Source organism: Vicia villosa, linkage group LG4, assembly GCF_029867415.1.
Source record: "Vicia villosa cultivar HV-30 ecotype Madison, WI linkage group LG4, Vvil1.0, whole genome shotgun sequence".
In the NCBI taxonomy this organism is placed as follows: Eukaryota; Viridiplantae; Streptophyta; class Magnoliopsida; order Fabales; family Fabaceae; genus Vicia; species Vicia villosa.
In genome coordinates, this window is record NC_081183.1 from 130,059,421 (window position 1) to 130,084,802 (window position 25,382).

The window sequence follows — 25,382 nt, forward strand, 5'->3', positions numbered from 1 at the left end:
TCCACCTTTTAATTTCCCTCAATTTATGCAGAATTTATCACAACCACTTATTCAAAAAAATGTCACACATGTTGCTACAGTAGTTGCGTGTACCTCTCTAACACCCCTCACATCAATTCAGCAAGACTTTCTCTCTCTCCATACAAATTCACACTCCCAAACAGCTTTTGGACAGAAGCCGCCCCACTCTTGTACAGGCTTTCCCTTGTTTCCTTCAATGATCTCATCTACTAAAACAAATTTCATGTGTCTAATGATCTTTGTTTCCTTCAAGAACACGAAGAACAAGCCTTTTCTTTCACCCGACACCAAAATTTATGATCGCGAGAAGGACTGTTATGAAAAAGCTCTAGAGTGTTTTCAAGAAATGCAAGTTGTCGGTGTTGTTCTTGATTACATGATTGTTATGGCTATCATTGTTATTTGTGCTCATATGGGTGCACTTGATCTTGGACTGTGCGTACATAGGCTGGCGATGACGAAAGATTTTAGAGACAGTGTTAGCGTTTCCAATTCGTTGATTGATATGTGTGTGCGATATAGGTGCATGAAGCTAGCTCGTAAGGTGTTTGATGGAATGACTAAACAAACTAAGAAAATAGAGATAAAAAGATAAACTTTGATTTCTTTTGATTGATTCTCAATGTCTCTATGAGACTACATTATATAATATTCTAAATGGATACTAATAATATAAAAGCCCAAATACTACTAAATGCCCAATAACCATACTAATAATATACTCCTATTATTACCCTTCTATCAGTAATAATAGGAGTATATTATTAGTATGGTTATTGGGCATTTAGTAGTATTTGGGCTTTTATATTATTAGTATCCATTTAGAATATTATATAATGTAGTCTCATAGAGACATTGAGAATCAATCAAAAGAAATCAAAGTTTATCTTTTTATCTCTATTTTCTTAGTTTGTTTTTAATGTCTTTTCTCTTTTATTGTTGAACCCTAATTTCATACTTTTGATAGGCTAGCTTCCTATCATAGCTTCTCTCCACCATTTCAGAGTCAATGTTACATCGTGTCATATGAAACTAAACATCATGAAAACCAAAATCCAGAAAGAAAAAAGAAAGATAGACTAACATTGTCTGCAATATCAAAAGCCTCGTGTCTCATTTCATAAATCATGTCATCACTCCTGAGGATGACTGTTTTCATGGTGGTAACAGGTAGCAGTGGCGGTGGTGAGTTGGAAAAGCGGTTCACCGTTGATGGTGGAGAGTTGGAAATGGATTTCACAGTTGATGGTAGTAATGATGGTGACTTGGGAATGGGTTTCCATATTGGAACGTAATGCTTGTTCTTGTTCTTTTTGTTTGCCATATTTTTCAAGGCATATAACCTTTCAATTGTTTTAAAATATGCATAGTAGGATTGAGTTTTTAATTTGTCAAGGTTGTACTATTGGCTTGTGTCCATCTTCCATGAGGATCTTTCACATACATAATGTTAGATTGATCATCCTTTTAAGTATTTTCTCTTCTTCACTTGTCTTCAAGTTTGCGCTAATGATTTCGGGACATTCATTATCTTCAGCTAAAAACATATACTTCAGATGAAAAGGAAATTGTTTGAGCTCTACTCCCTTGGTTAAAAATTTGCCTATTTTAACTAGAATGTCTTCCATTATCCCATATGAATGTTAAACACAATGACTTGTAAACTGTAAGGTCATTCAGGTGTCTTGAATTGATCCAATGTCGAGCTTCTTATAGGTATATAAATGCATAAAAAAATATAGTTCCCAAGTCAATCAAAACCTTCTTGATGATCCACAGGACACTATTAACATCTAGAATGCTCAATTGGATCATTATGCTGGTTGTCTAATTGATGATCCAAACCACCTATTACTCATCCTAATCAGAATAATGCAGACTGTCCAATTATTGATATCCTAATCAGAATAAAAATCATTAAAATCTTCAAAGTACTAATAGCATAGTCAAGAAAAATGGCAATATCAGTGGGAGTAGTTTTGATCTAAGTTCAACTTCAACCAGTAAAATCACAGTAACACATACATAATATCAGTAGTATATTCATACACCAGCGACACGCCACAAGACTGTAAATTCAAAATGTGACCTCCAATATACTATATAGCAGTTTAGCACCACAATCTTCACTAAGTGTACAATGACTATTCATTCAATCAAATAACAGATGCATTCATTTTCAAATTTGACATCAATTATACATGTTGATGAGATGATGGTCTTAACAGCATAATCACAAGACAACTCTCACTCTTCTGTCAACTTTGCCACCATCAAACTTCATAATTGCTGCCTATCCATGTTTAAAAAGTAAAATCCATTTCCCACTCATATAGAAATAAAGGTGGCGTTTTGGCATGTTTATATATGAGCCTGCAAAAAGAAAGAAAACTCCTTGAATGTGTTATCCCTAAACATCACAACAGTAAGAAGAATATCGCAAACAACTCAATGGCATCAGGAAATATGAATCTCATCATCAAGAATATAAAGAGAAAAGAGTTACCATATTTGACACCAACAATGCAATGCCAATGGGGGCCATGTCTTTTATCAAACTCTTTCTTTATCTCCATAGCAGCTTCTTCGTCCTTCAATAAGTGTTTCTTAAACGCCTGCAGATTAATACATGATTGAAGAAAAGTTCAAGACTTTATGAAACTAGACATCATGAAAACCAAAACCCAGTAAGAAAATCGAAAAAAAGAAAGAGAGATAGACTAACATTGTCGATAACATCAAAAGCCTCGTATCGCATCTTATAACTCATGTCATTACTCTTGAGGAGGACGGTATTCGCGAAGAAAACAGGTGGCAGTGGTGGTCGTGGTGATAGAGGTGATGGAGGTGATGGAGGTGAGTCAGAAGTAGGCTTCACCATTGATTGTAGTGGTGGAGGTGTGATGCAAATGGGGTTTGCCCTTGATGGTTGTGAGTCAGAAATGGATTCTGCAGTTGGTAGTGGTGACTTTGGATTCTTCTTGTTCTTGTTCTTCTTGTTCTTATTCTTGTTCTTCTTGTTTGCCATAATTCTGGTTGTGAAGTGATTGCAAAGCTTGGAAATCTAAGGCTCGTTTGAAAATAATCACTTCCCTCCTTCTTCACCAAATATATAGCAAAGAAATTGGGTGCGAGTCATAAATCCAAACTTAAAAGGGACTGATCTGCAATTCTTAAAAAAAAAAAATTATTTTTAAAATGGCATCCTTTTTCTTATTTTATAACTGTCTCTAACCGCTCTCTCCTTCATGAACAGAAATCACATTTCATTACACTGCTAAGCTATTTTGATCAATTTCACATTCATGCAGAAAAATGAAGTTTCCACTCATTCTCATTTCACTCTATGCTCTCTCTTTCTTCCTAATATCATATTCCACACGTAACCAATAAGCAGCACAGTTCTTTCTTCTTAATTATATTATTGAAAACATTACACCAAGTTATGCAGAATCTTAATCATTTTTGTTTGATTTATGGTTGTTCAGATAGATCACAATTGCCTATGATTGCATTGCTTTCAGTTGGTGGGATGATATAGGAACATTTAGGGCTGGTGAAACTGCAACCATCAAGGCTAAAGTACTTGAGAATGGTGATAAAATTGATAGGAATATTTTCCATCCCATACTTAGTGTCAATGGAAATGAAGGAAATAGTTCCTATGTATCCACGGTGTTGTCGGATTTCAAAGGAGACTTTGATAATTGGAAGATTTCCTTCATTCCCATTAGGATTGGATTGTTCAATGTGCTCATTGATGAAGATCGTTACAAAGTTTCTGACTCGTAGTTGCATTTCCAAGTTGAACCAGATTTCATAATAACCCTAACTTAACTAGCAGAAATAGCGATCACTTTCGAGTCTGTCTGTCTGAATTAGCTAGTGCATATCGTGATGCTATAGACAAATATATAGATTTTTTCGGTTTTCGTATGTGTTTATTTATTGATTGACGTTTGATATTGCTATTGTTGTTTGGTTGAAGGGAATATGAATCCATCTGTGTGTGTAGCATCATGGAAGGGGATGAAATACGAGTTCGAAGCTGGTTCAAAAGCAACAATTATGGTGCTACTTAAAGATGCATTTGGGAATGGAATATCTAAGACAACTCAAGTAAAAATGGTTTTATTGCAAATGAACCTGAAATCTCCAACATGGCATGGCATGGAATGAGTTTGATTATATAGTCATTGAGTTTGTAGTCACCAAATCTGAAAACTTCTCTTTGCGCGCGTCGAGGAGGAAATCAAATTGTGAGATATTGGATCGAAGTCTAGTGGGTTGAAGAGTAGCTTCGACTTCGACAGAGATTAGCATGAGGTTGCTCACATGCTGGTGTCGAAGACCTATATACTGTAGTCGAAGTGTGTTCGAGTATGTGGGGGTCAAAATGTCAGGGTTGTTAGTATTTTGAATTAGGTCTGGTTGTTATGGCCAATTGTTTAAGTTAGTTTCTATCCCAAATTGGCTTGTAATGGGTATTTGTGAAAAAAAACCCATTAGTTTAGTATGTTAGGTTTATTATAAATAGCATACTAGTCTCTCATCATTGTATACGGCAAATCCTAATTTAGGGTGAGAGAGTTATTTGTTATTCTTGTAACACTTGTAATCTTGAATAAAGAGAAAGTAAAGAATAGCAAATATAACCAATCTTTGTTGTTCTTCTTGTTTTCTTATTGTGTTCCCTATTATACTTTGTTCTTGACATCCTTTTCACAACAAATTGGTGGGGTGAGTGTGGAGAAGATGCCTTCAACAAAGTATGAGATTGAAAAGTTCATCGGAATGAACGATTTCGGTCTGTGGCGCCTGAAGATGAAAGCCCTACTGGTTCAGCAGGGTCGTCTAGAAGCCTTGAAGGGAGCGGCGGCTATGGACGCTACGTTAACGGGAAAAAAAAAGACGGCCATGATAGAGAAAGCCCACAACGCAATTTTGTTGAGCCTTGGTGATGAGGTTTTTCGATAGGTATCAAAGGAGACGACGACATCAGGGTTATGGGTAAAACTTGAAAGTTTGTACATGACCAAATCACTGGTGAATCGACTCTACCTGAAGCAAGATTTGTATTCTTTCAAGATAATTGAAGATAAAGTGTTGGCTAAGCAGTTGGATATGTTAACAAGCTGATTCTTGATCTTGAACATATTGATGTGAAGATCGATGATGAAGATCAAGCGATGTTACTGTTGTGCGCTTTGCCTCGAACACGTGATCACTTGAAAGAAACTCACTTGCATGGAAGGGAGTCCCTGACCTTTGAAGAAGTTCAATCAGCCATGTATTATAAGGACTTGAACGAACGAAAGCAGCATAAACTTTCACTGTTGGTGAAGGTTTGGCCGTTAAGAGAAAATTCTTGCAAAAGGAGGGTAAGTTCGACAAGAAGAAGGGAAAAAGTCAGTTGAAGTCTTACAATGGCGAAGCATCTGGTATTCGATGTTATCATTGTAAGAATGAGGGTCACACAAGAAAGGTGTGCCCTGAACGCCTGAAAGATCATGGATGTAAGGATAATGGCAACGCAACCATTGTTCAAGATGATTTTGAATCATCTGATGTTCTTGTGGTTTCAAACAGTGACTCGAGTAAGGAGTGGATTATGGATTCATGTTGCACTTGGCACATGACTCCATACAAAGACTTGTTCGAGGAATTATGTGATCAAGATGGTGGATCTGTATTGCTGGAAACAACAAAGCTTGCAAGATTACAGGTGTTGGATCTGTGAGATTCAAGCTCCATGATGAGTCAATAAGGTTGTTGACTGAAGTCAGGTATGTTCATGATTTGAAGATAAATTTGATTTCTCTTGATGAATTTGACAAGAAAGGATATGTTTTCCAAGGAGAGAAAAGTATCTTAAGAGTCATGAAGGGGTCGAAGGAAGTATTGAGAGGCGTGAAGAAACAAGACTTGTATACCCTTGAGGCTGAAGTTGTAAGTGGTTCGACAAATGTTGCATCCATGAAACCTTTGTCGAAGACAGAAATTTGGCACATGAGATTGGGCCATGTCAGTGAAAGGGGTCTGGTCGAATTGGGAAAACAAAATCTGCTTGGTGGAGACAAAGTCAAAAAGCTAAAGTTCTATGAACCATGTGTACTTAGAAAATCTTGCAGAATGAAGTTCAACAAAGGAAAACAAAGAACACATGGATCCCTTGATTACACCCATGTTGATCTTTAGGGGCTGCAAGGTGTCCATCATATTCAGGAGCAAGGTGTTTTCTATCCATAGTAGATGACTATTTTAGAACATTATGGGTATTCATCCAGAAGACTAAGGATGAAACTTTTGAGAATTTCAAAAGTTAGAAAACTCTGGTCGAAAATCAAACTAGCAGAAAGGTCAAGAGGTGGAGAACCTACAATGGCCTTGAATTTTGCAACGAGGTTGAATTGCATATCCCTGATAAGTCGAAGAAGAAGCAGAAGATGCTACGGAAGTTGAGGAAACTGTAGATGACCACCTATTGTCAAGAGATAGGTTGAAAAGAGTCATCAAGCCACCATAGATACTTGTGTATGCAGATCTTATAGGTTATGCCTTAATATCTACAAGTGAGGTTCAAATCCCCCCCTTTCTAAGTGTTTTTCTATCCTTCAATTGGCATCAGAGCGCCGGTTCTAAGGTGCAAGCACTTAACCGTGTTTAGAAAATATTCAGGAAGAGAAAAACGCTTCAGTAAAAGATGGCTAGTGAAGTTCAAACAAATCCAACTGCATCTACATCTGGCTCTGTTGAGCAATACAATGGTAACAATGGTTATACTAGACCACCAGTATTTGATGGTGAAAATTTTGAATACTGGAAAGATAAACTGGAAAGTTACTTTCTTGGTCTAGATGGTGAACTATGGGATCTTCTGATGGATGGTTACAAACATCCAGTGAAAGCTAGTGGCGTAAGGCTCACAAGAAGCGAAATGACTGATGATCAAAAGAAAGAATTCAAAAATCATCACAAATGCAGGACTGTTTTGCTGAATGCTATCTCTCATGCTGAGTATGAGAAGATATCTAACAGGGAAACGACTCATGACATATATGAGTCCTTGAAAATGACTCATGAAGGAAATGCTCAAGTCAAGGAGACCAAAGCTCTTGCACTAATCCAGAAGTACGAAGCCTTCAAGATGGAGGATGATGAAGACATTGAGAAGATGTTTTCAAGATTTCAAACTCTGACTGCTGGATTAAGAGTTCTGGACAAAGGCTACACCAAAGCTGATCATGTAAAGAAGATCATCAGAAGCTTTCCCAGAAGATGGGGCCCAATGGTAACTGCATTCAAGATTGCGAAGAATCTGAATGAAGTTTCTTTGGAAGAGCTGATCAGTTCCCTGAGGAGTCATGAGATTGAACTTGACGCAAATGAACCTCAGAAGAAAGGTAAGTCTGTTGCATTAAAATCTAATTTTAAAAAATGCACTAACGCTTTTCAGGCTGAAGAAGAAGATCCTGAAGAATCAGAATCTGAAGAAGAAGATGAACTGTCCATGATCTCCAGAAGGGTAAACCAACTCTGGAAGAGCAAGCAAAGGAAGTTCAGAGGCTTCAGAAGTTCAAAGAGATTTGAACGAGGAGAATCTTCTGGTGACAGAAGATCTGATAAGAAGAAGGCTGTCTGCTATGAGTGCAATGAGCCTGGACATTACAAGAACGAGTGTCCAAAACTTCAGAAGGAGAATCCCAAGAAGAATTTTCATAAGAAGAAAGGTCTTACGGCAACATGGGATGATTCAGAATCAGAATCAGACTCTGAAGATGAGCAGGCAAATCTGGCACTAATGGCCACAATGGATGACGGATCAGAATCTACATCAGAATCAGATTCTGAAGAGGTATTTTCTGAACTATCTAGAGAAGAGTTAGTTTCCAGTTTAACAGAACTTCTGGAACTCAAGGCTCATCTTAGTATCAAATACAAAAAGCTGAAAAAGCAGTTTGAATTTGAAACTAAGAAGCTGGAATTGGAAAATTCTGAACTGAAGGAAAAAGTTTTAAATCTATCCAAAGATAGTGGATCTCCTTCTGAAACAGAAAAATCCATTCCTAGCATGAATCATATTCTGAAAGAATATGACTCGAGCTTCAGAAAGTTCTTATCTAGAAGTATTGGCAGAAGTCATCTTGCTTCTATGATATATGGTGTTTCTGGAAACAGAAGGTTTGGTTTTGGCTATGAGGGTGATACCTCACATAAATTTGAACCTGTTGATGATCTGAAGATCACATACAAGCCATTGTATGATCAGTTCAAATATGGCCATGCTCATGATATTAGGCTCACTTCACATGCACAGAAGTTTAACACTGTTCACACCAAGAAGCATGTGACACATCCTAAGAAATATCATGCTGACAAACCTAAAGAATATCATGTTGTTCCTCCTGTTAAATATTTTGCTAAACCCAAGTTCAATCAGAACTTGAGGAGAACTAACAAGAAAGGACCCAAGAAGATGTGGGTACCTAAGGAAAAGATTATTCCTATTGCAGATATCCTTGACTGCAAAGAAGGAAAAGCACAACATGTCATGGTACCTGGACTCTGGGTGCTCGCGACACATGACAGGAAGAAGGTCTATGTTTCAAGACCTGGTGCTTAAATCTGCTGGAGAAGTGAAGTTTGGAGGAGATCAGAAGGGCAAAATTATTGGCTCAGGAACTATAAAGTCTGGTAACTCTCCTTCTATTTCTAATGTTCTTCTAGTAGATGGATTAGCTCATAAATTACTGTCCATAAGTCAATTAAGTGACAATGGTTATGACATAATCTTTAATCAAAAGTCTTGCAAGGCTGTAAGTCAGAAGGATGGCTCAATCCTATTTACAGGCAAGATAAAGAACAACATTTATAAGACAGATCTTCAGGATCTTAAGAATCAGAAGGTGACTTGTCTTATGTCTGTTTCTGAAGAGCAATGGGTCTGGCACAGGAGATTAGGACATGCTAGTTTGAGAAAGATTTCTCAGATTAACAAACTAAATCTTGTCAGAGGACTCCCTAATCTGAAATACAAATCAGATGCTCTTTGTGAAGCATGTCATAAGGGCAAGTTCTCCAAACATGCATTCAAGTCTAAGAATGTTGTCTCTTCCTCAAGGCCGTTAGAACTTTTGCACATTGATCTGTTTGGCCCAGTCAAAACAGCATCTGTCAAAGGGAAGAAATATGGATTAGTCATCGTTGATGATTATAGCCGCTGGACTTGGGTAAAGTTTTTGAAACACAAGGATGAGTCTCATTCAGTGTTCTTTGAATTCTGCACTCAGACCCAAACTGAGAAGGAGTGTAAAATCATAAAGGTTAGAAGTGATCATGGTGGTGAATTTGAGAACAAATTCTTTGAGGAGTTCTTCAAAGAAAATGGTATTGCCCATGATTTCTCTTGTCCTAGAACTCCACAACAAAATGGAGTTGTAGAACGAAAGAATAGGACTCTACAAGAAATAGCCAGAACCATGATCAACGAAACCAATATGGCTAAGCACTTCTGGGCAGAAGCAATAAACACTGCATGTTATATTCAGAATAGAATCTCTATAAGACCTATTCTAAATAAGACTCCTTATGAATTGTGGAAGAACAGAAAGCCCAACATTTCATATTTTCATCCTTTTGGATGTGTTTGTTTTATTCTGAACACTAAAGATCATCTTGGTAAGTTTGATTCTAAGGCACAAAAATGTTTTCTTCTTGGATATTCTGAACGCTCTAAAGGCTACAAAGTATACAATACTGAAACATTGATTATAGAAGAATCAATCAATATCAGGTTTGATGATAAGCTTGGTCTTGAAAAGCCAAAGTAGTTTGAGAATTTTGCAGATTTTGACATTGATATCTCAGAAGTTGAAGAACCAAGAAGCAAAGCTGCAGAAGCTGGCTGTCTCAGAAGCAATGGATCAGAAGATCAAGTTGCTGCATCCTTAGAGAATCTCAGGATTTCTGAAGAGCTAACTATCAGAAGATCACCTAGACTTGCTTCAGCTCATTCAGAAGATGTGATCCTTGGAAAGAAAGACGATCCCATCAGAACAAAGGTGTTCCTTAAGAACAATGCAGATTGTCAATTAGGTCTAGTTTCTTTGATCGAGCCAACTTCTGTTGATCAAGCTCTAGAAGATCCAGACTGGATAATTGCCATGCAAGAAGAACTAAATCAGTTTACAAGGAATGATGTATGGGACTTGGTTCCTAGACCAAAAGGATTTAACATCATTGGCACTAAATGGGTGTTCAGAAACAAGCTAAGCGAGAAGGGAGAAGTGGTAAGAAACAAAGCCAGACTGGTTGCTCAAGGTTATAGTCAGCAAGAAGGGATTGACTACACAGAAACCTTTGCACCAGTGGCCAGGTTAGAATCTATTCGTCTATTAATTTCATTTGCCACTCAACACAACATCACTCTTTATCAGATGGATGTTAAGAGTGCCTTCTTAAATGGTTACATAGATGAAGAAGTTTATGTCTATCAACCTCCTGGTTTTGAAGACTCCATGTCTCCAAATCATGTTTTTAAATTAAAGAAATCATTATACGGATTGAAACAAGCTCCTAGAGCTTGGTATGAACGTTTGAGTTCTTTCCTTCTGGAAAATGGTTTCACTAGAGGAAAAGTGGACACTACTCTCTTCTGTAAAACATTTAAAAAGGATATTTTAATTTGTCAAATATATGTTGATGATATTATTTTTGGAACATCTAATGCTACACTTGGAAAAGAGTTTGCTGAATCTATGCAGGCTGAATTTGAAATGAGCATGATGGGAGAACTCAAGTATTTCCTTGGGATTCAAATCAACCAAACTTCTGATGGAACATATGTTCATCAAACCAAGTATGTGAAAGAACTTCTGAAGAAGTTCAATCTTTCTGAAAGTAAAGAAGCCAAAACTCCTATGCATCCAACATGTGTCCTAGGTAAGGATGAGGTAAGTAAGAAGGTAGATCAGAAGTTGTACAAAGGTATGATTGGATCTCTTCTATACCTAACTGCTTCTAGACCTGACATTCTCTTCAGTGTTTGTTTGTGTGCTAGATTCCAATCAGATCCGAGAGAATCTCATTTAACTGCGGTTAAGAGAATTCTGAGGTATCTGAAAGGCACTACTAATGTTGGTTTAGTTTACAGAAGATCCAAAGATTACAACTTAGTAGGATTCTGTGATCCTGACAATGCTGGAGATAGAATCGAGAGGAAAAGTACTTCTGGAAGTTGTCAATTTCTTGGAAGTCATCTAATCTCTTGGTACAGCAAGAAGCAAGCAACCATTGCTCTTTCAACGACAGAAGCAGAATATGTTGCTGCTGCTGGTTGTAGCACACAAATGCTCTGGATGAAAAGTCAGTTAGAAGATTATCAAATATTTGAGAGTAACATTCCTATCTTCTGTGATAATACTTCTGCTATTTGTTTATCTAAGAATCCTATATTGCATTCAAAAGCTAAACATATAGAGATTAAACATCATTTCATAAGGGACTATGTTCAGAAGGGTGTCTTATCTTTAAACTTTGTGGATACAGACCATCAGTGGGCTGATATCTTTACAAAACCCCTGGCTGAAGATAGGTTTAAGTTCATTCTGAAGAATATCAGTATGGATTTATGCCCAGAATGAGAAGATGAGAAAATCTTATGTATGGCTATCTTCTGAAATGAGATTGGATTAACGTTTTATAAGAAGTTCTGATCTTAAATCAATTAGAAGTAGTGACTCGTTTATTACTAACGTTTCATTGTCTAAGTTGATTCAGAATATCTTTTATAGTAAATACAGCTGTATCTAGCTTTCCAGATGGTAACTCGTGTCTACCCTATTTGGACAAGCATGCGTGCAGTTGAGGAGGCGCCTTTCCTAGGTAACTGTTCTATCACTTCATTTGTCATAGTTTCTCTCTCCTCTTGTCACGTAACATTAAATGCCATTCATCATTTCTTTTATTTTCTTTTTCGTTTTTATATCCGTCAAACGTTTCCCTTCCCTAGAACATTTCCTTCCCCACATTCCCTCTATTTATTTCTCCATTTCTTTGCATTCTTCAATCAATCTTTGCGCTCTCTCTTTCTTTCTCTCACTTTTCTATGAATATCTTTTGCGCAAACCCTAGTTCATTCTTCATCGATCTAGCGTTCATCATGAATCCTTCGCCTAGTTCCCTTCATCAAAACTTTAAACCAGTTGAAGAAACTAAGTCTCAAAAGTGGCTGATCTATTTGAATAGAACGGATGGAAGGGTTAATCGGTTACAGGATGAGAAACATATCTCGGGATGGCATTCCAAGTTTTTCTCAAGTCATATCTCTTCTTTGATGCTGTTATCAACATTTGTCCAAAGGAAGAAGACTTTCTTGAGATATTGGATGAAGTTAGGTTCCATAAGGACTTAACTTCTATGTTAAGGGAAAGCCCATCTGAGAATACGCTCTCTCCTGGTGAACTGTTCTCAGTTCCTCTTTTGTATTCATTTACTTCTTTCTCTGGGAGCTGCTCAGGCATGCAGAGTTTCAAGATTTGATGACCAAGCAAGAGCAAGAACAACGCTGGGATTCATGATATGCTGGCTTAGATTAGGACTAGGCTAGGGTTGTAGTCTTTGTGTCCTTGTAGTTTTCTTTGCTTGTTGCACTTGTGTATCAGCATACATCTTCTGTAACTCTGTTTGGTTAATCAATGAAAAGCTTATTCTGCATAACTCTTGTACATCTGCTTGTTTTATCAATGGTTATTTGTTTTTCTTTCTTTTGTCGAATGCTTACATCTGAATCTTTTACATTCTTTTTGATGTTATGACAAAAGGGGGAGAAATAGTGATAAATGATTTGATTTATATTAGCAGTTGCCGGGAAGAAAGCCCCCACATTACTAACAGAAGCTGCAAGCTTCATATGTTTCTAAGTTGTTTTGCAGGATCGAAAGCTCAACATTAGAAGCAAAATCATGAGGAATCGCAAATTCTGTAAAAGGAATATGCTCTTGGATTCTTGAAGCAAGCTGAGTGCTATGAAGCTTCAGAATCAGTAGCAAGAAGGAAGAATGATCAGATATTCTGATGATAGAATATGTTCTGATACATTTTATATGGCTTATATGGCTCTGATACATATTATATGTTCTGAAACATATTTTATGTTCTGATTCATTCATGCTGACTTTTGTCGTTTAGTTTTGTTCTGTAACATTTCAGGATGTAGAGATGCTCTGATGATGCTCTGGTACATTCAACAATGTTCTGATACAATCTAGCATGAAGTGATGTAAGAAGAAATTCAAGCTCTGAAGCTGTCCGCTGGAAGCAGGAATCAGAAGCTGTGAATGTTCTGAGGATCAAAGAAATTCAAGTTCTGAAGTTGTCCGATGGAAGCAGGAATCAGAAGCTGTGAATGTTCTGAGGATCTAAAGAAATTCAATGTTCTGAAGCTGTCCTATGGAAGCAGAAATCAGAAGCAGTGAATGTTTTGAAGTTCAAGCATATGTGAACGTCTCTACTGAAATACTCAGGGAAGTCTTTTATTTATAAAATTCTTCTAGTATTAATTTCAGGGGGAGATTGTTAATCTCAGGGGGAGACACATTCACATTATGTTTATATGCTTATGCTATAACTGTGCAATTGTCTTTTGCCGTCTGTTATTCTGATTGCAAATTCATATCATTTATATATGTTTTTGTCATCATCAAAAAGGGGGAGATTGTTAGAACAAGAATTGTTCTGATAAAATAATATTAGTTTTGATGATAACAATGTATATGAATTTTGCTCAAGATAATGTGGTACTCTAATCCTATGCAATTTCCTTTTCAGGAAATATATAAAGAGTATGCACAAATCAGCGCTAAGAAGCTTTGACTCAGAAGGTTCAGTATGCAACTTCAGCACATGGTCTGGCAAGACATCAGAAGATGGTCAAGCAGAATCAGAACATGGTCTATTAGAAGCATCAGAAGAACTTGAGTTCAGAAGCAGAAGCACTGAAGTCATGGAATCACGCTCAGAAGTATATCAAGATCAGAAGATCAGAAGATGCTCTGCACCAAGCTGTTTGTACTCTGATAATTTTCAACGTAGTATCTACAAAGAATAAATCAGAATCAAGTACTAGATGGCAGGCTACGCTGACTGACAAAAGGAACGTTAGAAGCTATTAAAGGCAATGTCAGTAGTCACAGCAAAAGCAAGGCTCGAGGTAGTTGACAAAACAGTGAAACATTAAATGCAATGCTGTACGGAATACGCAAAGCATTAAATGCTCCCAACGATCATCTTCTCAAACGCCTATATAAATGAAGTTCTGATGAGAAGCAAGGTTACCAATTCTTAACAAATTCTGTGAATATTAACTTGCTGAAACGCTGTTCAACTCAAAGCTCAGAAACTTCATCTTCAACCTCACTACATTACTGTTGTAATACTTTAGTGAGTCTAAGCTTAAATCTGTAAGAGAAATATCACAGTTTGTGATTATAGCTTTTCAGAAGCAATTGTAATACTCTTAGAATTGATTACATTAATTTGTAAGTAACTAGAGTGATCAAGTGTTGATCAGGATACTCTAGGAAGTCTTAGCTTGTGTCTAAGCAGTTGTAATTAGAGTGATCACGTGGTGGTCAGGATACTCTAAGAAAGTCTTAGCTTGTGTCTAAGCATTTGTTCCTAGAGTGATCAGGTTGTGATCAGAAGACTCTAGAAGACTTAGAAGTTGTCTAAGTGGAAAACCATTGTAATCTCGTGTGATTAGTGGATTAAATCCTCAGTTGAGGTAAATCACCTTGTATAGGGTGGACTGGAGTAGTTTAGTTAACAACGAACCAGGATAAAAATACTTGTGCAAATTATTTTTATCTTACGAGTTTTTGAAACTACACTTATTCAACCCCCCCCCCCCCTTTCTAAGTGTTTTTCTATCCTTTAGAGGTATCACTGTTAAATGTGATAGTCAAAGTGCTATACACCCGTCGAAGAATATAGCATATCATGAGTGAACCAAGCATATCGATGTGAGGTTGCATTTCATCAGAGGAGTAATCGAGCGTGGAGAAGTCCAAGTGCTGAAGGTTTCGACAGATCACAATGTTGCTAATATGATCACGAAGACATTGTACAATTGCAAGTTTTTCCACTCTATGCAGTTGACAAAGCTGCATGAAGAAATCTAGTTTGTTCTTTGATATTAAAGTTTATTCCAAGGTGGAGATTTGTGAGATATTGGATCGAACTCTAGTGGGTCGAAGAGTACCTTCGGGTTCGACAGAGATTAGCATGGAGTCAAAGGTTGCTTACATGCTGGTGTCAAAGACCTATATACTATAGTCAAAGTGTGTTTGAGTATGTGGGGGTCGAATAGCTAGGGTTGTTGGTATTTCGAATTGGGCCTGGTTGTTATGTCCAATTGTTTAAGTTAGTTTGTACCCCCAAGTTGGCTTGTAATAGGTATTTTTGAAAAAACCAATTAGTTTAGTATGTTAGGTTTATTATAAATAGCATATTAGTCTTTCATCATTGCATACGGCAAATCCTAATTTAGGGTGATAGGGTTATTTGTTACTCTTGTAACACTTGTAATCTTGAATAAAGAGAAAGTAAAGAATAGCAGTTATAACTAATCTATGTTGTTCTTCTTGTTTTCTTATTGTGTTCCATAGTATACTTTGTTCTTGACATCCTTTTCACAACACAAACCTTAAACAGTTCTCCCTTATAGTTAAAAATGAACCCAGGAGTTATAGATGTTTCTAAATGTGTTGCAAAATGGAATAATGAACATCATGCATGGCAATTCTCTTCAAAAATGGAGATTTTTATACATCAGTTGGATCAATATGGAAATCTGGTTTCAGGACTGTATCTATTTGATGTTGAAGTCGTTGAAAGAGACACAAATTTGTCAATACCAATAGTAGATCTTCATTTCAAGGAAGTCGAAGCTGGAATTCTGTTGTTTTTCCTTTGGTAATTGGGAAACAGGGAACTTCTTGCTAACAATATATGATGTCAAGCACAATAAAACCATTTCCAATGCCATATGTATATACTGTTTTTGTTGGTAAAGTTTCATGCTAACTCTTTTGTGTCTCTTTTTGTGGACTTTTACTTTACCTCAGTGTTTCGTTTTTTTTGGATCAAGTTATTGTGATGGCGTAAAATGTGTTTTCTATGGATCAGTTATAGGAAGATTTTTCCTACCAAGACTATAGAACTAGGGTTTCTAAAATAAAAGGGGAAGAACAATAAAAGTATCTAAGAAAATAAAGATAAAACTAACTTTTTATTTCATTTGATTGATTTCCCAATTCTCTCAATGAGAGTGCATATATAGACTTAGTAATGGATAATAGAGTAAAAGACCTAAAGACTAAAAAGCCCAACTAAATAATAAAAGCTCAACTAAATTAAAATCAACTTCTAACTTAAATATTTAAATTGACTAAAATTACCTCCATGATCCTATCATTACCTACCCCTTGAAAATCAACATTATCCTCAATATTGTAGACATGTAACTGAGTTATTCCAACAAAAACCAAGATATCAACCATTTCATCTCTTCATGGCTAGTATAATAAATATGTATCTTCATAATCAACCAAACATGTGGAATAACATGTTCTAGAGTATTCTTATGTTTTACTAAGTTACCATATGTTCTTGCATCTACTTCAAAAGGTATTACTCCAACATGGACCATGTGAAAACAAAAACAGGGTTTGAATATGCAAGCATATTTTCCTCCTAGCTCCATTTGCAGATGAATCATTTCAAACTTCTTTGATATTTCTATTTCCAAATTGAAATTCTTCAAAGCAGCCGGAGACCTTAAAGTTGGTATTGCCATTTGCATGAGTACAATCCCAACAAAATACATATCAAACAGATCAGGGCTGTTTAACTGCCATAGGATCGGTGAAAAGAAAGCCACAATTGGTGCTGGTGGAGGACTTCGTGTTTCTTCTGGGAGCACATTTAGTTTTGGCAGACTATAATCGGGATCCAAAAGGGTGCGGTTGGGAACGTAATTCTTTTCGATCCGAAGGTCTGTTGTTGCACCAAGATCAATAAGTTTAATCTGCCACCGTTTCGTGAACACTAAGTTGGCTGGATTTATTTCTCTATGAACAATGCATGTATCGTGAATTTTCTTAAGAGAAGTAATAATCTGGCGCATGATTTGCTTGATGATCAATGCATTTCTTCGAAAAAAGTCTACACCTTCCAAGTCACGTCCAAACATAACAGGTTATAAGTTTGAAGGGAAGCTACGCCTCTTCATGTAATCAGAAAGCGTAAGATCTCCCTCGTATTTCCAAACAAGCCATTTTCGACCTTTTGTAAACTTTGAGTTTATTTTATCAGCTACAAGACTTCTAAGAAACTCAGCACATGTTTCTGGTGTTGCTCTAGATAGCCTGTAATTAAACCATTCCTCAAATTCACCAAATTCTTCAGCCTCTCGAATTTCAACCTTAACCTTTTTAAGAATGACTTTATCTTTGGCTTTCGGATCGAAAAGTGCAGCCTTGGATCTTCCGTTGTTGTAGAACTCTCCATCGAGCATATTCTTTGGGACCAAAACACCAGAATAAACAACACCAAAAGACCCTTCACCAATTTTATCTCCAACAAGAAAATCACGTGTCTTCAAGTTTCTCTTTCCAGATAGATTATCAAAACCAAGTTGAAGAGGAGCAAGAAGGTAAGCATCAATGGCACGAATAAGAACACCAGGTCTTGAAGTTAAGTAAATCCATATAAGACTACCAAACTCAAGAAACTCCCATCTTTGCATATTTGGTAATTCTTGAAATTGTAGTATTTTGCTAGCAACATTGTGATCACGTGGTTTTGACAGCGGCGGCTCCGATGAAGAATTGAGTAAATTAATATGAAGGTTAGTGGATGAGAAAAGTGAACTTACGGTTTTCTTCTTTACACCAGGATCTGGGGGTTTCGACAGAATCTCAATAAAACCCAAATATGGTGGTTTTGGGGATGGAGGACTCAGAGCATGATTTTGGCCCGTGAACGAAATTACACTTGTTGATTCTCCTAGAAATGTTTCATGTTGTGATTTTCCAAAGTCAAACAGTGGTTGGGGATGGATTGTTTTTGTTGCATCGTGGGATTTCACCGTCGTCTTAAAGAAACTTGGATCTGGAGGTTTAGGTGGAATCGCGAAATTCACTTCATCATTGGAATGAGATTCCTCCGTGAGAGTTGTTATTCATAACAAATTTCCCATTTCTGCACAGGGTGAAAACGAAGGCACGCGGTTATTTTTGTGTTTTAGAATGGATGCAGGTTTCAGAGCTTTTTGGTCACTATTAACTTCAAGGAACGGTTTCACAACAAAATCTTCATGAGAGGAAGTTTCCCATGTGCATTTCCCTGATTCAAAACTTGGTTTGATTTCCTCCGGCTTGAAACGCCATTACAAAGTTGTGGTGAATGTATCCCAACTTAACTCAGGATGACCATGAATCCACCATAGCCACCATGTGAGAGCAGCGCCTCTCATTGAATAAGCGGTTTCCACAATCTTTTCTGCTTCTAATATTTCCCTGTTGATGAAAGATTTTTCAGAGCAAAGAATCCACCAGTAGGCATCTTCTTTGCCATCAAAATTAGATATCTTCAATCAAAAAGGATTTAGAGTGTCTTCCCTAACAGACTGAGAAATTGAATTTGTAGTAGTGGTATAAAAAGGTTGTAGATGTGGTGTGTATCCATGATTATATGACAAATTATATGATGGAGTTACAAAAGAAATGTTTGTAGAATAAGATGGAAATGAAGGAGTAATCGTGGTGATGTTGGGATGATATGGATAAAATTGAGTAGTGAAAGATGGGGAAAATTTGTATGCCTATGAGGGTTTTGGTGTTCAAATAATAAAAGCACCAATTGATAGAAAGATTTTTCCTACCAAGACTATAGAACTAGAGTTTCTAATATAAAAGGGGAAGAACAATAAAACTATCTAAGTAAATAAAGATAAAACTAACTTTTGATTTCATTTGATTGATTTTCCAATTCTCTCAATGAGAGTACATATATAGACTTAATAATGGATAATAGAGTAAAAGACCTAAAGACTAAAAAGTCCAACTAAATGATAAAAACTCAACTAAATTAAAATCAACTTTTAACTTAAATATTTAAATTGACTAAAATTACCTCCATGATCCTATCAATCAGGTTTAAATGATTCAGTTGCTGGGATAAGAGTAGAATTCTCGGTTTATTTGAATGACATGTATCAATATCCTTCTCCTGTTGAAGAAGGCATATTTCATGTTAAGGGTGGCAATTGAATCTATCCACCAAAAAACCCATCAAATCCATCCACCACTTCAAGAGTAAGTTAATGGATTAGACAAAATCCATCCATTTATATACATGGATTGATTCAATCCATCCATCTTATTTTAATAATCCATTGGATTATTGTTATTATATATTTTAATAATCCGATTGATTACTGTTTTAAAAATCGAGTTTTTCGGACATACAAAAAAATCGAGTTTTTAAAAAATACGGGTAAATCGAGTTATTGAATTTTTGTAAAAACCAATTTTATTGTATTTTCAAAAAAAAATCAATTTTTTGATAGAACCTGATTTTACTGTATTTTTGAAAAAACTGGATTTCACTGTGTTTTGAAAAAAAATAGATTTTATTGTATTTTTGAAAAACTCGATTTAACTGTATTTTCATAAAACTCAAATTTTTTTCGTCTTTCCAAAATAATCTGATTTTACTGTATGTTTAAATAACTCGATTATACTGTATTTTTTTAAGATTTCGATTTTTTGTATTTTCAAAAAACTTGATTTTACTGTATTTTCAAAAAAAAATCAATTTTACTGTTTTTTTTTGGAAAAACTCGATTTACTTTATTTTTAAAAAAATCGATTTTAGTTTATTTTTAAAAACATTATTTTACTGTTTTTCTAAAACCCGATTTTAATATATTTTTAAAAAAACTCGATTTTACTGTATTTAGAAAAACGATTTTACTGTTTCTTAGAAACACCCTATTTTTACTGTTATTTCAGATAAAACCCTGATTTTTTTAAAAACTCAATTTTGTAGTATTTTCAAAAAATTTAATTTTACTGTATTTTTGGAAAAACTCGATTTTACCTTATTTTCAAAAAAACCTTATTTTATTGTATTTTCAAAAAACTCGATTTTACTCCATTTTTTTAAAAAAATCGAATTTACTGTATTTTCAAAAAATCCTATGCTATTGTAATCTTCGATAACGTGATTTTACTCTATTTTAAAAAAACTCGATTTTACTGTGTTTAAAAAAATTGATTTTATTGTATTGTGAAAAAAAATCAATTTTACTGTATTTTTATAAAAACAATCGATTTTACTATGTTTTGAAAAAACTCGTTTTTACTATACTTGGATAAAACTCGATTTTACTGTATTTTTAAAAAACACGATTTTACTGTAATTTCTAAAAATAGAGTTTTTCTAAAAATCAAGTAAAATCAAGTTTTTTCACAATAACGGTAAAATTGTGTCTTTCCAAAATAGAGTAAAATCAGTTTTTTTTTAAAATAAAGTAAACTTTGGTTTTTTGAAATTACCGTAAATTCAAGTTTTTTTGAAAATACAGTAAAATCGGGTATTTTTTGAAAATAGAGTAAGATTGAGTTTTTTGAAAATATAGTAAAATCAAGTTTTTTAAAATACTGTAAGATCGAGTTTTTTAAAAATGCAGTTAAATCAAGTTTTTCGAAAATTACAATAAAATCGATTTTTTTGAAAATACTATAAAATCGAGTTTTTTTAAATACAATAAATTCCGCTTTTTTAAAATACAGTAAAATCGAGTTTTTTGAAAATATAGAAAAATCGAGTTTTTTGAAAATACAGTAAAATCGAGTTTTTTTGAAAATTCATTAAAATCGAGTTTTTTGAAAATATAGTAAAATCGAGTTTTTCAAAAATACATTAAAATTGAGTTTTTTCGAAAATACATTAAAATCAAGTTTTCTGAAAATACAGTAAAATCGAGTTTTTTTTTTAAAAATACACTAAATTTGAGTTTTGTCAGAAATATAAAAAAAATGAGTTTTTTGGAAATACAGTAAAATCAAGTTTATTTCAAAAATACAAAAATAAATGAGTTTTTTCAAAAATACAGTAAAATCAAATTTTTTTGAAAATATAGTTAAAAAATCTAGTATTTTTTTGAGAAATATGAAATATTGATTACATTTCTAAAAACGTAAAACAAATATTATACATAAAATAATTATCTAAAAAAGGAATATATTTAAATTAATTTTTTGGATGGATGGATATCCATCTATTAAAATGATCTAAATGAATGGATTGGATGAATTTTATTCTTAATGGATAGATTGGATTGGATATTTTTAAGGAAATTTAAGTGGATTGTTAATGGGCTAATAGATTATTTTGATCCATCCATTAACAATTCAATCCATATCCATCTAATCCATCCATTTTGCCACCCCTACTTCATGTACAAAAAATTATGACCCGTACAGAACAGAAGAATCTTTCGCTACACGCCCCATGAAGATTGCTATGGAAATGATTCTTTTTGGTATACAATATCTGATATAAATGGAAATTTTGCTACAGGTTTTGTGTACATTTCTGTTCTCAGTATTTCACCTCAGTTTGCTTTTGTTCCAAGTTAACTCCAAGCAACAAAAGATCTCCTAGATTCGGGTATGTATCTACATCATATATAAATATTTGCGAAGAAATTATGCAATACTTTTTAGTTGATTGATTAGTCTTTCTCTACATTATCTTATTATTATGATATCTTGCTATGGTTTTTCTGAGTTTGAGATAATGTATTCAAATCTAACGGAGAATATATCAGTCAATTTGAGAGCACAATGTGGAAGTATATTTATGTCTCTGGTGTTGATGCGATTTGGAGAACCAATATGGAGTGAACTTACAATTAATGCAGGATTAATGCAGGAAACGAAACAGCAAACAGTTTAATACTAGAAGGCTCGGTGGAAGTTATTAATATCGCGCTTCAGTCAATTCAGTACCTCGGGTAATGTACAATCCACTTGAAAGTATTTCATGCCAACATATTCGGGCGTTGGTGTTCTTAATTCTTATTTTTGTTTTGCAGAAATAAAAATTTTTATAGTGCAGGTAGCATTCAAGTCTCCGCGAAGAATAAGAATGGGGTAAATTCATTTAGTGTTCCAATTTTCATTGATCCTAGGGATGACAACGGGTCGGGTCGGTGCAGGTTTCACACTACCCAAACCCGCACACGAAATCACCATCCGAACCCGAACCCAAAGGCTATTCGGGTGACAAAATAACACTCACAACCACATCCGTTGGATTTGAATTTTTTCATCCAAACCTGATCCCGCAGCAAAATACATAAAATACATTTTTCTACAATTTTCTTATAACTTTCCACAATATATAAATATATGTGTATTTTGGATCCTGCGGGTTCGGGTGCGGGTGGGTCCCGCGGGTTTGGATCTGCCTTGATCCTATCAACGATCCTCTAATACTGTTATGCAACAACTATATTATCATGTGAGTGATGTTATCATTGGTTTTCTATTGTTCCTATGTAGCACCGACATTTCAGAAAAATGACGTCTCTGTGTCAGACACCGACACTGACACATGTGATTACGTTCAATTTATTTATATTTTCAAATTATTATCGGTATCGATGCGTTAGTGACAGTGTCATGTCTGGTGTCCGTGTCTGTATTCGTGCTTCTTAGGTTTTTACTCTTTCTTTTGTTCAGGGGAGATGAACATAGAGCAACACTAACATTGACATTCGATGACATGGGAAGCTATGGATGTTATCCAGATTATGAAGAAGGAATGACAATGCCATTATACACTGAGGCTATGGTTAACTTAATGAGAAAGCACCCAATGGGTTCATTTCTTGCTCACAGTAAGTTGTTGATTCTTAATCTGAGTATAGTTGAAAGCATCTTAATGAAAAAATGTCTTTAACTTCTATAGAAAATATAAGAATATAAGTGTTTTGTTCTGTAACTTGCAAGCTCATTCCATTTGTGCAACAGCATTAGGATCATTTATTGTGATTGAATTCGTTATCATTTCGTCTCTTGGATTGTTGCTTCTATACTTCACCTGCAAATGTACAATTCTTCTCGTGCATGAAAGAAGAAAGAATGAGAAATGGTCTTCAGAGCCATAAACTGATCAAAGTTCCCAAGGACAAACTGTAAGTGCATAAATCAAAGAGCGTGTTACTAGAACTCCTTCAAAACAGATAACTCAGTTGGCGTTTCTTTTCCATTCTATTAATCATGTTCCTTTGTCTTGTTTCACAATTACATTTACATGCAATCAAGCATCAACATACCTGAGAATGCTACTAATTTCAGTGGCAGCTGTTCAAGCTCTTCCTTGCTCCGTTTTCATAAGCAATCCTCAAATTTTTCGCCAACTGTAAGTACTTTAATTCATTATATAGTGTAGTTTTTAAATTTTACAATTCCTTGACCCCTCTTGATTTTTCACAACAAACATAGCTTATATTAAAATAATGAATCCATTTTCATTTGGCTAAATAGATAATTGTTTAAACTGCAATATGGATTCAAATAATATTCAATTTTTGTCCTTGTTATGTTTAGAGTTTAAGGGGAGTGTAAATTGTAAATGCGTTTTACACTAACAGAGTTTTACTATTTTGGCACTCTATTTTCGCTTAATCTAAAATAGTACATAAATTTGTTACAGATATTTTCAACGGCGGTTTCTAACTTAATACATACATAGATCATACTTATCATACTTACTATGTAACACCATCACTTTTATAAAAATATGTATATATTTATGTGTTTCTGTTAGTGTCGGTGTTTTATCTTATCTAATCTATACATATACAATTGAAAGCACGACTATTTTTATCATTTTATGTATAAGAAAACATTCCAAAATAAAAATTTAGAATAAAGTATGTTATGAAACCGCACACCTTGTAATGCAGAGCAACAATGACACAAAACAATGGAGAAAGCGACTCTCGGCTTTCAATAGACGACGGCTCATCCGGCATTTCTCTTTTTTTCATGGTAATCCCTATATTTTTTTTAATCTTAAAATATAGTTTAACAATGAAACCACACTCGTGATACTGCCGTGTTCATATTTAATAGGTTTAACTAGATTCTCATGAGAAGAAAGAGGAAGGGAGGAGAGTTTGGGGGTGTGTTTGTTTAGGTTAAAAAATACTCCATTCCTTATTATAAACAAAATTTCACTTTTTAGATACATTGAATAATTAATGTATTAGGACTATATATAGTCTAGATATATTAATTATTCAATGTATCTAAAAAGTGGAAATTTGCTTATAATAAAGAATGGAGTGAGTATATATATTCTTGGGAATATGACTATGGAAATACAATATTCTCATTATTTTAAAAAGTTATTCTATGAAATTTTTTATTCTAAGGAATATTATTTACACATAATTTTTAAATTTTTATTCCAAGACATAAATGGTGGGAATGAAATATTCCTATGGAAATAAGTTAAACCAACTCTAACTTTCAACTATTGTTTATAATTATTACTATTTTTTATAATTTAAAATTAAACAAATTTTATTATTATTCCTAAGAATTTAAATTCCTACCAAACAAGTAGCTGGAAACAATATTCCTAGGAATAATAATTCTTGAAATAATATTCCAAGAACTATAATCTTAAGCCAAATATACACACCCTTGAATTAAAACACTTTGTTTTTGTATGTTCTAAGGATATCTAATTCTTTGGAGAAATTTTTATTTTGTATTTCAAGGAAAAAGATAGTAATTTTAAATGCATAAAGAAGGTTTTTTAATTTAGTTGGCTCCCAATCTAACATTTTATAGATGCCAAATAATTATGTTAGAATAGTAACATCAATACACATCAAAGTAGAGAGAAACACACAAAAGCATTGTTCACGCATTTCAGCCAAATTACCTACATCTGCGACTATAGAGTAGCTATAGTTTCCTTATTTATGTTTTGTGAAAATTGTATATAGATTACAGTATTACAAGCCATATATATAATACGAGGTTTTAGTTTATCTAAAACCATTATATCTAGTTTTCCTCAACAAACAATTATCTCTACCTATAATTATCTCAACAATATGAATTATTCTCTCAACAACATATAGTTATCCCAATAATATAAGTTATACTCTCAACAATCCATAATTATCTCAACAATCCTTAATTATCTCAACAATATGAGCCATGTTCAACAATATCCACCTTGGCGAATATCAATTCCCTATGAAGACT

At 34.6% G+C, this 25,382-nt stretch overlaps 1 pseudogene; it reads right to left on the reverse strand.

Moving 5' to 3' along the window:
• Window positions 1-16,240: 16,240 nt before the first annotated feature.
• LOC131597865 (serine/threonine-protein kinase STN8, chloroplastic-like) lies at window positions 16,241-19,221 on the reverse strand (annotated as a pseudogene).
• Window positions 19,222-25,382: the final 6,161 nt, after the last annotated feature.